This window comes from Lathamus discolor, chromosome 18 (assembly GCF_037157495.1).
Source record: "Lathamus discolor isolate bLatDis1 chromosome 18, bLatDis1.hap1, whole genome shotgun sequence".
In the NCBI taxonomy this organism is placed as follows: domain Eukaryota; kingdom Metazoa; phylum Chordata; class Aves; order Psittaciformes; family Psittacidae; genus Lathamus; species Lathamus discolor.
In genome coordinates, this window is record NC_088901.1 from 2,536,349 (window position 1) to 2,549,478 (window position 13,130).

Consider the following 13,130-nt stretch of genomic DNA (forward strand, 5'->3'; position numbering starts at 1 on the left):
TATTGGATTAATAATTTCCATCCAGCCATCTGCCTCTTCCACCAGCTCTTTTATGTACAGCAGATTCTTAAATGCATACTGGGTGTGCATTTACTTTCCATGAGAACCCCGGGTTTCTGGCTGGCTGCACATGTGTTCTTGGGGATGCACGCAACAGATCACTTCTGGTCATGGCAGCAAACCCAGAGGAGAATTTGTTCCTCTGTGAGACACGTATGAGCTGACCCTGGTGTATGGAGGAGAAAACTGAGGTCTGCAACCGCTCATGTTTCCAGTCTGTACTGTAATTCTGAAGGCACATCGCGTGTGCCATTGCTGGCAATCAGACCCTTTTTAACAGGACAGATCCCCAGTTTCAAGCCACCAGCTCACTTGCTCTGCGCTCACTTGCTCTGCGCTCACTCTCTGCTCAGTGAGTTGCAAGCACATGATGAGCAGCCACTTAGGAAGTAAACCAGGAGTCCCTTTTCCTGCTCTGCTTAAAGAAGGGGTAGGGAGCCCTTGTGATGTGTCATTAAAGCTGGCTTTTCTCCTTGTGGCAGAGCAGATTTGATCAGACCCGCCTCCTAGTTCCAGCTGCTGGGTTTGAACGCTCTGATCTGTGCACTGGGTGCACGTTAATTATGGAGGCAATTCCCATGGATACCAAGAAGAATTGTCTGTACTGGCAAAAATGATCCCAGCTGGGAAAATAGGGAAGGAAAAAAATGTGTTGAAATATTCAGGAAAGAGACTTCAGAAGTTTCTGGGAATGTAAGTGGAAAACATTTCTGGTGTTCTTGTACACCAGTGTGCAAATCTGTCTTGGTTTAAAACAAAGATACAGGTTGTTTTCATTCTGGGTTGCAGGAGCTAATCCAGAGTTGCTGCTTTATCAGCACAACAAAACTGAATTTGCCCCCTTCTTGTTATCCACATCCACTCGGGATTTTCACCCTTGCTTTTGTACCCCTCAAGCCTCCCCCTGCTCACCTGCACAGCACCACAAGTGTGTGTTGAGAAACCAGCCAACAATTTGTGTTTCCATAAAGGCAACTCCCTGGGTGAGGCAGGCAGCTCCAGGCGAAGGGCTGGTAATTCTGGTTCCATCCGCAGTGCTGGGGCTGCTGTGCAGGACTTGGGTGAGTGACTCCCCTTTATGCTTCATTCTTCTGCAATGTATGAATTTAAATAACTTAGTTCTGGGTAAATTAATATTTGAAGGTTCTGCTCAAGGAAAAAAGAGCACTCCCTGGTGAAAAGCGAGGGGAAAATACCTAGTCAAGTGATGTGCAGATATGGAAAATTAAACAAATAGGATTTAAAGTTAGTTTGTAATTGTTCAGCTGCGAGGCCTTATGTTCAAACTGTGTGGGGAAAACCAGGTACTTTTATTTAACTACATAAATAGATGATTTTTGTTTCTTTGGGTTTGTTTAGAGGGTTTTAGGAACATCCCAATCAACCACGCAGTGGTAGTAACTTGTATTTCTTTCACTAATTTCTCTCCAGCAGGAGAACAGACACTTCTCAAGATGTTGCTAGCTCAAATAAACAGAGAGAATAAGAAAAGCTGCAGTACTATTAGGTTGGATTTCCATCTCTTTCTCATCCAGGGCACCTGCTCCCCTTTCCCTCCCCTCCCCAGTCTTCCCAGCTGTCTGTCTGTCTCATTTATGTCAATTAGAGATTCAATGCTGCCTGATTTAATTGGCCTGACTTTCCTCTCTAATAGAAGCCCAAGCGAAGGCAGGGCAGGCAGGCAGCTCTCCATGGGCTGCCTGCCTGCCTGGGGAAGGAGTCTCTCCCTCGCTGTTGGGAGGGCTGGGGCTTGTTTGCAAAGTAGAGCACAATAACCTGTTTGTTACCATCCATGATGGGGAGGGTGGTGACCTCCTAACAGGGATGGGCTGCAGGCAAGATGTGATCTGAAAGCTTGGGAGTATTTCTCAGTGGTTCAGGACTCTATGCAACCAGGCGCCCACCTCGGGATGGCTTTTAGTGTGCTGCAGTGGTCAAGATTTGCCACGTTTCCTCCTTCCACGAGGTCAATAAGCAACACAACTTCCACCAACTGCAGCCGCAGAGGGCTCGTCCTTCCTCTTGAGCCTGAGCCACCCCCAGTGCCACTTAACCATGAGCAAAGCTGACCAAGGCCTTGGTTTCACAGGTTTTACACAAGGGTCTGGCCCTGTCCCCCCCTTTGGGCAGCAAAGCTGGAAGCAAAGCAGATGAAATCTCTGCCATGCCTCCACTCCCCCTCCAAGAGCCGGATCCTGGGAAGCAGATCTGACCTACTTCTTCTCCCTGGCTCCTCGCTTGCAGCTCCCTGACAAATGACACAGCTCTTCAGCAGCTCGCAGCAGGAAAGCGGGTTTCCCAAAAAGCTGGCCCACGGAGGCGTCAACGTTGAACAGCAACAGTACCATCTAGTGACTTGGGCTTACAGAGAGCATCACTTGGAAGGGGAAGAGGAAACCTGTGAATTAGGGAGGCCAAGCAAGGTCCCAGATTTGCAACTGAGATCCTATCTCTCGGTTCATTTGGATTTAGGAAACAAATGATGCTGATGCTGCAACAGTCCCTCTTTCCTGGGGTTCACAGTCCCATTTTTAGGCTCCTGCTTCCCTGCTGAACCCAGCCCTGACCCACGCTCCCTCTGCTGGTAACGTACTAATTGATTTAATGTGTTCACAGCTTCTCACACACCCACTTGCATGCACAGCAGCAGCTCCGTGCGAATGCCTGAGATTCAGGGCTGTGGGGAGTTCGCCCTTCCTACCAGTGAAATCCTGAATCAGATGCAGGAAATAAATCAGATACAATTCAATTTACTAAATCAAAATTAGGCCCAAAACTGAACCTAAAGGGCCCGTTCCACACAGCTCTGACATTACACACTCTCCTTCACAGCTGAAGGGAGGAAATCGAATTAGAGCATTTCTTTTTCCATCAAAGGACATTTGTCCTCATACAGGCTCGTTACGCCTCACCATCATTTATCGTGTGCAGGAGTTATCCCTGTAAGAATTCCACTTGACTGGAGCTACAATGTATTCTGCATGTAAGAAAAAAAACCCAAATATAAGTTTTCTACTAAGAAAGCCATTTTCTTACTCTGTTTTTTGATGATTTTGTGAAGGTGGCAACCGTTCACAGCTGTTTTTTGCAACACACGTGTGCACCTTGCCTCTTTCCCTGTTATCGCATGTACAAAGTGCTTGAAGAGAGGTGATAAAACCCCAGTGCTGCAGAACTTCAATACTTAAAGCTTTTATCAAGCCTATTAAATGCCACTGGTACCAGCAGGAGAAACTGCTTGGCTGGCTCCTCAAATGTGTCCCTTCCTTGCTGTCAAGAGTGCAGCACTGCCCGAAGTCCACTCAGCCTTGCTCATGGACTGGTGACTGCCTCACAATTTTCTGGTCTCAAATGAAACAGAAAACTAAATTAGCAAATTAATTGTTTGCCATGTTTTTCCTTGGGCCCCATCAGCTGCCTCAGGACCTGCAGCCAATCCAGAGCCCCTCTTTGCAGTCCCGAGTAGAAGGTGGAGCCCTGCGCTGGGTCCTGCTATCTACCAAGTGTCAGTCATGTTAATTTTAAATTACTTTTGTACAGCTTGGTGTCAAAACGATTAAAGCATGAAAAGGAAAACTGAACTGGAGGGAGGAAAAGGGGGGAGAGAGAGAATGAATAATTTACCTTGCATTCACGAGCAAGGACACTTGGATTTCTTTAACTCCTCAACTCTGAGAAGCCTGAAACTTTTATTTCATAGAATCATAGAGTGCCTCAGCACCGTCATAGGGAAGAACTTGTGCCTAAGAGCTCATCTCAGTCTCCCCTCTGGCAGGTTAAAGCCATTCTCCTTGTCCTGTCCCTACAGGCCCTTGTCCAAAGCCCTTCTCCAGGTTTCTTGTAGCCCCTTTAGGCACTGGGAGCTGCTCTAAGGTCTCCCCAGAGCCTTCTCTTCTTCAGCCTGAACAAGACCTACTGTAACCTGCTTGGGACCATGCCTGAGGAGTTGCTCAGGATCCTTGTAGTCTACAGGGAGACAATAACCACTCATAGCATGAAGCCAGGATTTTACCTGTTTCTTCCCAGGTAAGGCTTCTCTCACCACTGTGCTCACTGCTTGTTGCAATCAGCAACACAAAGCTCCCCATCCCCATGCAGACCTCTTCCCCCCCTCCCCAGCACTCCCAACCGGGTTTACTCCATCACCCGCACGTACTGTGCCATGTAACAGAAATGCATCATCACATACAGCCTGAAATGTGCAAGACTGAGAGTTGTCGGGTTGCAGCGTAACATCCCTGTAGCTCTCCGCATCTTGTTCACACAACCAACCCACATGCATTGGGGAAATTTGGGGGCTGGGACACAGACTGCTTTTATCTCTCTTCTTAACTTCAACCACAGCTTCTTTCTTTTTCCCGCTACTGAATGGTATCATCGGTGGTCTTTGAAATCTCATTCTAAATCTCTTGAGGTCAGAAGAACAGCAAAAAGATTTGTAAAAGGGCAACTTGACAGCACCAGAGAATGTAAAACAAGTTTAGCCACTTCTGTTGATGTTTATTGTGTCTTCAGCTCAAACACAAGAGCTCCTCCTTTCATTAATAAAAAGGGTATAAATATTTTGAGTTATTTTGTCTTGAGGGACTACAGATTGCAGTGAGGTGGCTTCAATGGATGATCACTACTAGGGTGACAGAGCTGTCTGGGAAATGAGAGCCCAGATACCCACGTGTGATGTATCCTGCAGGGTGTGTGTGGGCTTGAACTGATTTGTCAAATCTGAGCAGATAAAACAATTCCACTAATGGTTGTTTTCTGGAAAATGAGTTTGTGCTGTCTTGGCAATTTCTGTTCTGCCTTGTGCTGTCTTCTCACTACCTCTCCTTGGCAGCCATGGAGAGGAGACACCTGTATCTTCTCCCGGCATTTGACTTCTTTGGCCTTAGGACTAACGCAGCCTTGCCAGGACCCAAACAGGTCGTGCGACGGGTTCAAAAGCGTGCTTGAAATCTCCTGCTCCGAAAGGACTTGCCTGACTTCTCTAACGTGTTTGCTTTGGCTCGGTCACCTCCACCTCCACTCACCCTCGTGGCTTGCAGTTCCTGTGACCTGCAGCATAGTCTCCTGTGAGGTGGGGAAGGTGAGCATCAGCACCCTCAACAGTGGCTTCTTTGGACAACCAACGTCATCCTCTCCTTGCTCCCCTGTGTTTCTGCTGCCTGCTCTTGGAGCAGGGATATGGGGCAGGTTAGCACACAGCTGGAGCACCGCATGGGCTTTCACTTCAGCATGCAGTCATGGAAAAGTTTCATTAACAGCAGGATTCCTTTCATGCAAAGTTTCCTCAGCTGCTGTGTCACAAATCCAGCATTTAACTGACTTCTTTTTCCCCTTCCCATTCAGGAAGCTCCTGTAAACATCCCTCATCCTCCTCAGCGGCCAAGCAGGAGGCTCTGGAGATGAAGAGTGGAGCCTCTTGCAGTGTGTTTCAGTAACATCACTTTAGACATGACATGTGGGAGTACGGAGTATCAAGTACTCCGGTCTGATACCCACAGCTCTCCCTGTTAGTACTCACAGCTGTACCCACAGCTGTACCCACAGCTCTCCCTGCTCAGTACTGCACCAGCAGCTATGTAAAACTAACACCTTTTTTACTGGATTCTGCTTGTCCGGATTCAGTGATCTCTGCTCACTTGAGCCACTTGAAAAATAAACCCCATTGTCAGCTGGAACACTGAAAATACAGTGTAACTACTCTCCAGGATCTGGTAGTTATTTAAAATAAAGCACAAGTCTCAACCAGAGTATCTTTTTTTCCCCTAACCAAGCAGGATTGCCCTTCTACACGGCGCTGGGGAGCTGACAAAACAGCAGGAGAGGGATTTGTACTGGATCTATTATCAACAACGCTGTTAAATCACTTCCAACTGCAAAATGTTTCCCTATCAGTTATGAAAGGGTTTTAGATTTGGAACTGTCTGCTGGCCAGGCAGTTACATCACAAACTGAACACAATTCAGAAGCCAGAATGGTTCATTTATACTTAATCACAGAACCTGGAACTTCTAAGGTGTATGTGTACCTCCGACACGGATCCCTTTGCTGGGCAGTGGGAGCACATCCCAGCTCCCAGGACTCACTAAAGCCCCTCAAGTGGTTAATATTAAAGTGGTCAATACTGGAGTGTTTGCCATAAAAACAAGAGGACAAGCAACAACTTGCTCACAAAAGAGCACACTAAAAGCACATTTAGGAAGGAACCAACTTCCCTCAATTAAGAGTTCACAAAATCAGGGAACTGGGGGCTTTTTTTATCTATTTCTCTCCAACACTTGCATTTCCTGCAATTGGAAAAGAATTTGAGTTCAGTTTAATGTGCTGGGGTGGGGTTTTTAGGCTTTTGATAATCCTCGCATGATAATTTAAACTATCAACCAGGAAACATAAAGCTTTTCAGTGCAGACGATTGAATCAGCTCTTTGTTGGATGACGCTTTATCCCCTTGAAGTATCCAGGATGATTTATTCTAACGGGACATGCAGACAAAGTGATGTTTTCCTATCTCCTGCTATCTAAACACAAGATTGCAATTACTCCAACACAACCGGCATCAGGATGCGGCGTGCTATGGGCTTTGCAATGGTGGCTGTTTATTAGCTTTCTTCAGGACCTGCCTTTTTTAACTGAGGAGGAACGAAAGGATCTGGAAACAATCCATTCTCAGGCCAAGGGTTTTGAAGTCGTTGTTTCGTATTTGCTGACCTGCTCCAAGGAAATCCTGCATAAATCCATGGATCTGCTGATGAGTAATAGGGGAGCTTTAGTGGTTTAGTATTTTGATGGTAGAAGGGATGCAGCGCAGGAGTGACAGAATAAATACGTGTATTTACAAGGCACTGATTGGAGTACAAAGTAAAACTGCAACAAAGACAGCAACAAACTAAAAGGTATTCAAAGGGAGCCGAGGCCTAAACCAGAGCACAGATCATTTTTAACTGAGTGGTGCTGGAGGGGTGTGAACCCAGGAGATGTTTCTTAGTCCTCAAGAGCCGAAGGCTGCTCTTTCCATAGACTGAACTATAGAATTCAGAGCTAAACCCAAGATCAGGAGGTGAGGGCAGCCTTCATCCTCACTTTACATTTGGATTTTAGGTTTGTAAATGGAGCCATGTACAGATTTAAGAATGGTGTTAAGGAAATGAAGGCATATGGAAGGTGCTGGGCATCTAGAATCAGGGAATACCTATGGACGTGTTTGGTCGCTAACAGGATTCATGAGTATCTACTTGCTATAATGAGTCTTTCTCTTCCACATAATTTCATTACATCCTGCCCGCTTTTCCTGACTTGTCTCAGCATCTAAAACTCATGGATTTAGTGGAAGAAGGGAGTTTTGTGTCCGAGTTGCTTTGCAACAGCAGAAAGGATCCACAACTCCGTGTCCAAAGGGTGTTAAACCTTGGGAACCGGGGGAGATGAGCTGGTGCCAGGCCCCAGGTGAGGGGAGGCAGAGGAAGCCAGGTCTGAAAGTGCGAGGCAGGATCACTAACGCCCGTATCTAATGAACCACACGGTTATTTACTGATGCTGTGTGTCCTTGTTCGTGTATCACGGGCATTTATCAGCGACTCGCTTTGGACACCCCATTTTTCATACACTCAGCGTTCTTCCTCCCAGCGCATTAAATAACCCAAGTACTCAAACGCAGAGCCCCGAAAGCCCTCTCACCCTTGAGTCGAGCCAAATGGGAACGTGTCCTGGCCCCCCACCTGGTTGGGGTGAGGGTAGCAAAGCGCATCCCCACGGGGACAGCGGATAACCCATTGCCTCCAGCGCCAGGCACGACACGGGGGGGCCCGTTCCTTCCCCCCGAGCAGCCGCTGCCGCGGCCCGGCCCCGCGGCAGGCAGAGGGCAGCAAAGGGAGCGCTTTTTCTACTTTTTCCCTTTTCCCTTTTTTTTTCCCCCCTTAATTTTTTTTTTGTTCTCAGCCCTTTGCAGCCGGAGCTTCCCAGCCCCGATCGTGCCCAACGCTTACGGACCAGCCTCGACAGCCCTCACCCACCACCCCCCAGCCGGCGCCGGGGGAACCGTGTCCCCCAGCTCCAGGAAACACGGGATGAAAGGCGCTGTTTCTGGGGTGGCTTCCCCCTGCCCTCGCCCCACAACCAGCCAGGCTGACCCCTCACTGCCAAGGCCGGGACGAAGAACTTTTCGCCCCTACCCACCCCGTCACGTCTCCCCGCTCCCCACCCCTCTCTCTGGGGTACTGAGGGGCTGTGGAGGGGAAGAGGGCGCCCATGCCCCACAACCGGACTGGGATCCTTGGATCCTCCTCTGCTGTCCCTGTCCCCGTCCCCCCCCTCCCCGCTCCTAAGCGGGAGTTTCCAGGAAGCGATGAGAGGAGCCGCAGCACCGCGCAGCCTCTCACACAGCGAGCTCCTTCCGCCGCGGCCGTGGCTTGAACGCCAAATAGTCCCAACCGCCTCTCCTCTCTCCCCCAGCAAAACGCTCATCCCCGCTCTCCCTTAACGAGACACCGTTACAGAAACGGGAAGAGAAGCGTTTCCCTCCCCCACCCCGCAGCTTTGGCTGGAATAAACCAGGAGGAAGCGATCTTGGGAGTGGGGGAGGGGAAAAAAACCCAAGCGCCGGCTCGGGCGGAGGGATCCGGAGGCGCGGAGGAGTGAGGAGGCCCGGGGAACGCTGCGCGGAGGGGGGGGGGGGGTGGCGGCGGTGGTGAGCGGGAAAACGCGGCGCGGAGCCGGGAACTGCGCCCCCTCCCCCCGCTGCCGGCGGGGGCGCCGCTGAGGGCCCGGGCGGGAGCCGCCGAGTTCGGGCCAAGTTTGCCCCGCGGTGGGGAGCGGGGCCGGGGCCGTGCCCGAGCCCCGCACGGCGCCGAGGCCCCCCCCCCCCGGCAGGTGAGCGCCCCCGGGCCGGCCTCCCACCCCCGCCTGCTCGGTTTCCTACACGGGTTTTCCACCCGCTCTGCGCGGGCCCCGCGTTCCTGTCAGCGCACCTGAGCCCTCCCGCCCGCCCTCGCCGCTCTCCTGCGCCCTGCCGATAAGGAGCCGGGCTCACCCCGCCCCACCGGCGGCCGCGGGCACCCCCGGGGCAGGTCGGAGGCTCCGAAGGGATAAGCAGAGCTCCGGGCTGCACAACCGCAGCGCCACGTTTAAGGGACGTTTGCCCCAGGGCTTCCCCTCGCCTCCCCCGCGGGTGTTTGACTCGCACAGGACCCCCCAGAACCCTCAAGCTGTCCCTAGGCAAGAGCTTCACATCCTGCCGTTAACCCTGCGGGGAGAGCGGGGCAAGGGGCTGTGAGCTAAGGCCTGATCCCCTCCCCCTATCCCAGTTACACAGGCTTCGTGTCCTCCTATTAACCCTGTGGAGAGAGGACAAAAGCTAAACTATGATCCTGCTCCGCTTCCCCCATCCCGTTCCCGGCTACATGAGCTTCACATCCTCCTGTTAACGCTGAAAAGGAGAGGAGAACAAGAGCTGCTGCTGATTGTAAGGCCTGAGCTCGGCTTCTCCCCACCCCCTCTGCCAGCCCCATCCCCCACTGCAGCTCCCATAGACTTCCATCCCTCCCATTAACGCTGAAAGGGGAGGACAGGAGCTCTGATGGGTTTTTCTCAGGCTTACTCTGTTCTCCCTCCCCGCTACCAACCAATACCAGCTCCACAGCCCTGCATAAGTGCAAGGCATGCAGCTGGCTCTGCAAGCGCAGCGCCTGAATGCCCCCTTTACCCGCAGCTCCACAGCCCTGCAAAGGGGGGGAAGAAAAACCCCTCTCGTTTTGCTTATTCATTACAAGCGGTTGGTAGGGTGCTTTTTAAAACGTGGGATCTCTTGTTTTAGAAGCATCTGTGCTTTAAGGTTTTGTCTTCTATCAGCTTGAATGTAGCTCTTCGTAATGATGTTCTTGAAGTGCTCCATTTTTGCCCTTAAAGTTGTATTTTATTAGCTCTTCTGGATCAGTGAAGGTCGGTTTAACCCTTTACATAGAAAAATCGGCGGTCACTTTAGAAAAAGGTTGCCTTTTTCTTCACTGCTTAATGGTTACGATATTTAGAGGGGTTTTTCCAGACCAGCTCTGATGCATGCTAAAAGAAGCATGTGCTTCAGCACTGATGAAAGTCATGTATGAGTTAATGAGAAGCTTGCAGAGTATGTGAAGCAAGAGAAAATCTTTAACCAGCTCTGCTGTTCCTTCTACATACCACAAACTTGTGAGCTGTAACCAGAAGGTGGATTGAATATGTGTGAAATGCTGCAGTAGGAGACTCTTGTTGCATCACAGGTGGATGCTTGCTCAGTGTATTATCATTTCCAAAATACCTTAAAGTTGGGTGGGCTTGGGGGTGGTTTTTTAGGTGTTTGAAGGCTTTATACTTCCAAGTAAGTTGAAATCCTTGGATGAAAGATGCTGCAAGCCGAAAAAGTGTTATTTTCTGAGTGCTTTTTTAATTTAATTATAAACAATCTCTTGCTCCTCTCCCCAGTGCCAACTGCTTCCTGGGTTAATAGACTGGTAACACGTAAGAGACTCTCAGGTACTGGAGGAACGTTCACAGTGGTGACAACATTCTAGTTGTGGGACTTCTAATTTAAGAAACATATTGTCATAAGGAATAAGATCAAGGCTGAATCCTGCTTGCATTTAGGTCCAAATATAAAACACGCTTTGGAAGGAGTCCCCAGTGAACACTGAGAGTAATTAAGTAAAAATAAAACCTTTCCCTTCAGGCCCCCCTCCCGCGTTAGCACAGGCAAGTAAGTGCAATGCTGTTTTCATGCCACCATTTTCATGATGTGCCCTGGTATTTCTTCATTTTGTATTGCATCTGAAACCCTCGAGTGACTTATAATTTCTGTGATTTGGGGGTATTTCTAGACCATACTTTTAAAGAAGTCATCTCACAGCGTCCCAAAAGGAGCTGTTGAGCAGTTGGTCTTGTCAAATGACTGAGCTGCTCACAGCCTTGCCTGTCCAAACACCTATTTTTTCCCTGTAATTTTCATATTTAATTGTCGAATTCCTTTTTTCCTTACATTAAGTCAATATTTATTAGTACCAGTTGGGGTTTTGTTTTCATCTTTTTCAAAGAAGAGAGCTTTGTCACTGAGACAACCACTTCACATTGAGGAGATGACATAAAAAAGGAGTGAAGGAGAGTTGTGCTGGGAACATCAGTGCCGTTTTTGGAAAACAATACTATAGGAAATGGAAATGAAAAATACATTTTCTGCTGGTGGGAACCTGAAATGAGGCTAAAAGAGGATTTGATGTCTCAGAAAAGCAATCATTACAAGGGGGAAAGCAGGACTTTAGCATCCATTTGTGCAAGTTCTCTGCCTGAATATCCTTTTGGGGAACTGAAATTTGGCTCCGGTCTGGTTCTGAACATCTGTTGAATGGAATTTTAAAAAGGCACAGATTATAATCTTAGTTTCTGTTGACTGTTAAGGATGATAAAATAAAACAAAAGAAATGGATGCGCGAGTATATTTGGGGAGTTTTGGTTTGGTTTTGAAATAATGAGCTGCATGAATGTTCAGTGCTCTGCACTACTGATTACCTGGTTGTAGATGTGTTTGCCATACAAAATACAGCTTCTACTCCTTTCTGGAGCTCTTTCGTTCCTTTTGAATACTTCCTTAGCAAGCTTTCAAGTTTTGTTTTTTCCTAACAGGAGACTCTTGGATTTTGGTGTCTCTGACCATTTTTGCACAAAGAATACGATGTATTTGAGAGGAAATCTTGAGAACTGATGGGTATTCCCAGAACTGGGGCTGTTTGCTTCGATTCACATCCTGCCCACCTGTCCTCTGCTGGGTTTCTGCAAATGCAATCCCTTTGTGTCCACTCTCTCTGGATAGTACTACTTCAGCATCTCTTTCTACAGTGTTTGTGACCTCCTGTTATTCGGGGAGCTCTTCACTGTAATTTTCCTTCCTATTTTTTTTTGCCTTTTTTTTTTTTGCAGGCTGATGCTTTTGCTGTTGTTTTATATTCCAAGCAAGGATCCTTGTGAATGCTTCAGCTCCAAATTTAGGTCATCTCCGGTGGAAGAAGGAAGACCTAAAAAGTAAAAATAAGATTTCAACGTGCCTTTAAAAGTGACAACTCTTTTGTAAAAGAAAGGCACAAACTCATTGTATCTTGTGGCTGGTGGACTGGGGGGGGGGATGGAAGGTGCCTTTTTTGGTTGAGAATGAAAGCCAAGTATCTTCATGTGAATGAGTTTCTTTCCTACGTTCTTCGCTGGTCCTTTTCATTTTCACACCTGCCTTGAGCTTTAATCACTCAAATTATTCATAGACTTGCCCTGGAAAAAGAAGAGAGTGACCTCTTCCCATCTGGAGTAGATGGATTTACCATCAATAATTGTAAATGGACTTGGATGACTTAGTAATGGGTTTTACGCTTGAAATTCTTAATTCTGTGATTTCATTGAGTTTTAAGACTTCTGCACATGGGCTTTTCCACAGTGATAAGTTACAATGCAGAGATTTATTTCTTGCAAATTATCTCTTGGCTCTGGGCTCCCATCTGCAAAGAGCTCATGAGCCCCTCAAGAACTGCTGAGTCATCAAAGATCGTGCATCTTCCACAGGACCAGGCCTGTAAGTTGCAGTTGTCTTTTCTTCTGTAATTGCATACGATGTCTTTCATGACAGAGAACCTTGAGACAATTTCTGAACTCAACAGCCACAAAAGCAGGGCCTGTTGGGGGTTGTGTAGTCACATTGATTCTGATATAGCAGCCCCTCAGCCTGAGGGTATCTCAGGGCACCTAGAGCCAACTGCTTCTCAATTCCTCTGTGTTGCCAGAAGCAGCAAGCTGGAACTGATAGATATCTGTTGCTATTGCCAGCAACTCTGGCTTTTCTGGTACTTTAGTGGCTTAAATTACTAAGAAACTTGTGAGCCTGTTTTGTTTGGTTTTTGCTCCTCCTAGCCAGTGATCTGCAGTTTTATATATATTAAATGTGCTAAGCTTCATCTGGCCTAGATGTATAATAAATACCTTAGTAAATGCAGTTAAGTCCAGTTTCCTCTATTAACTCAGAAGAGATTTCTTTCTTATCTGAATTGTTCCTCCATTCAGGAGGAGAG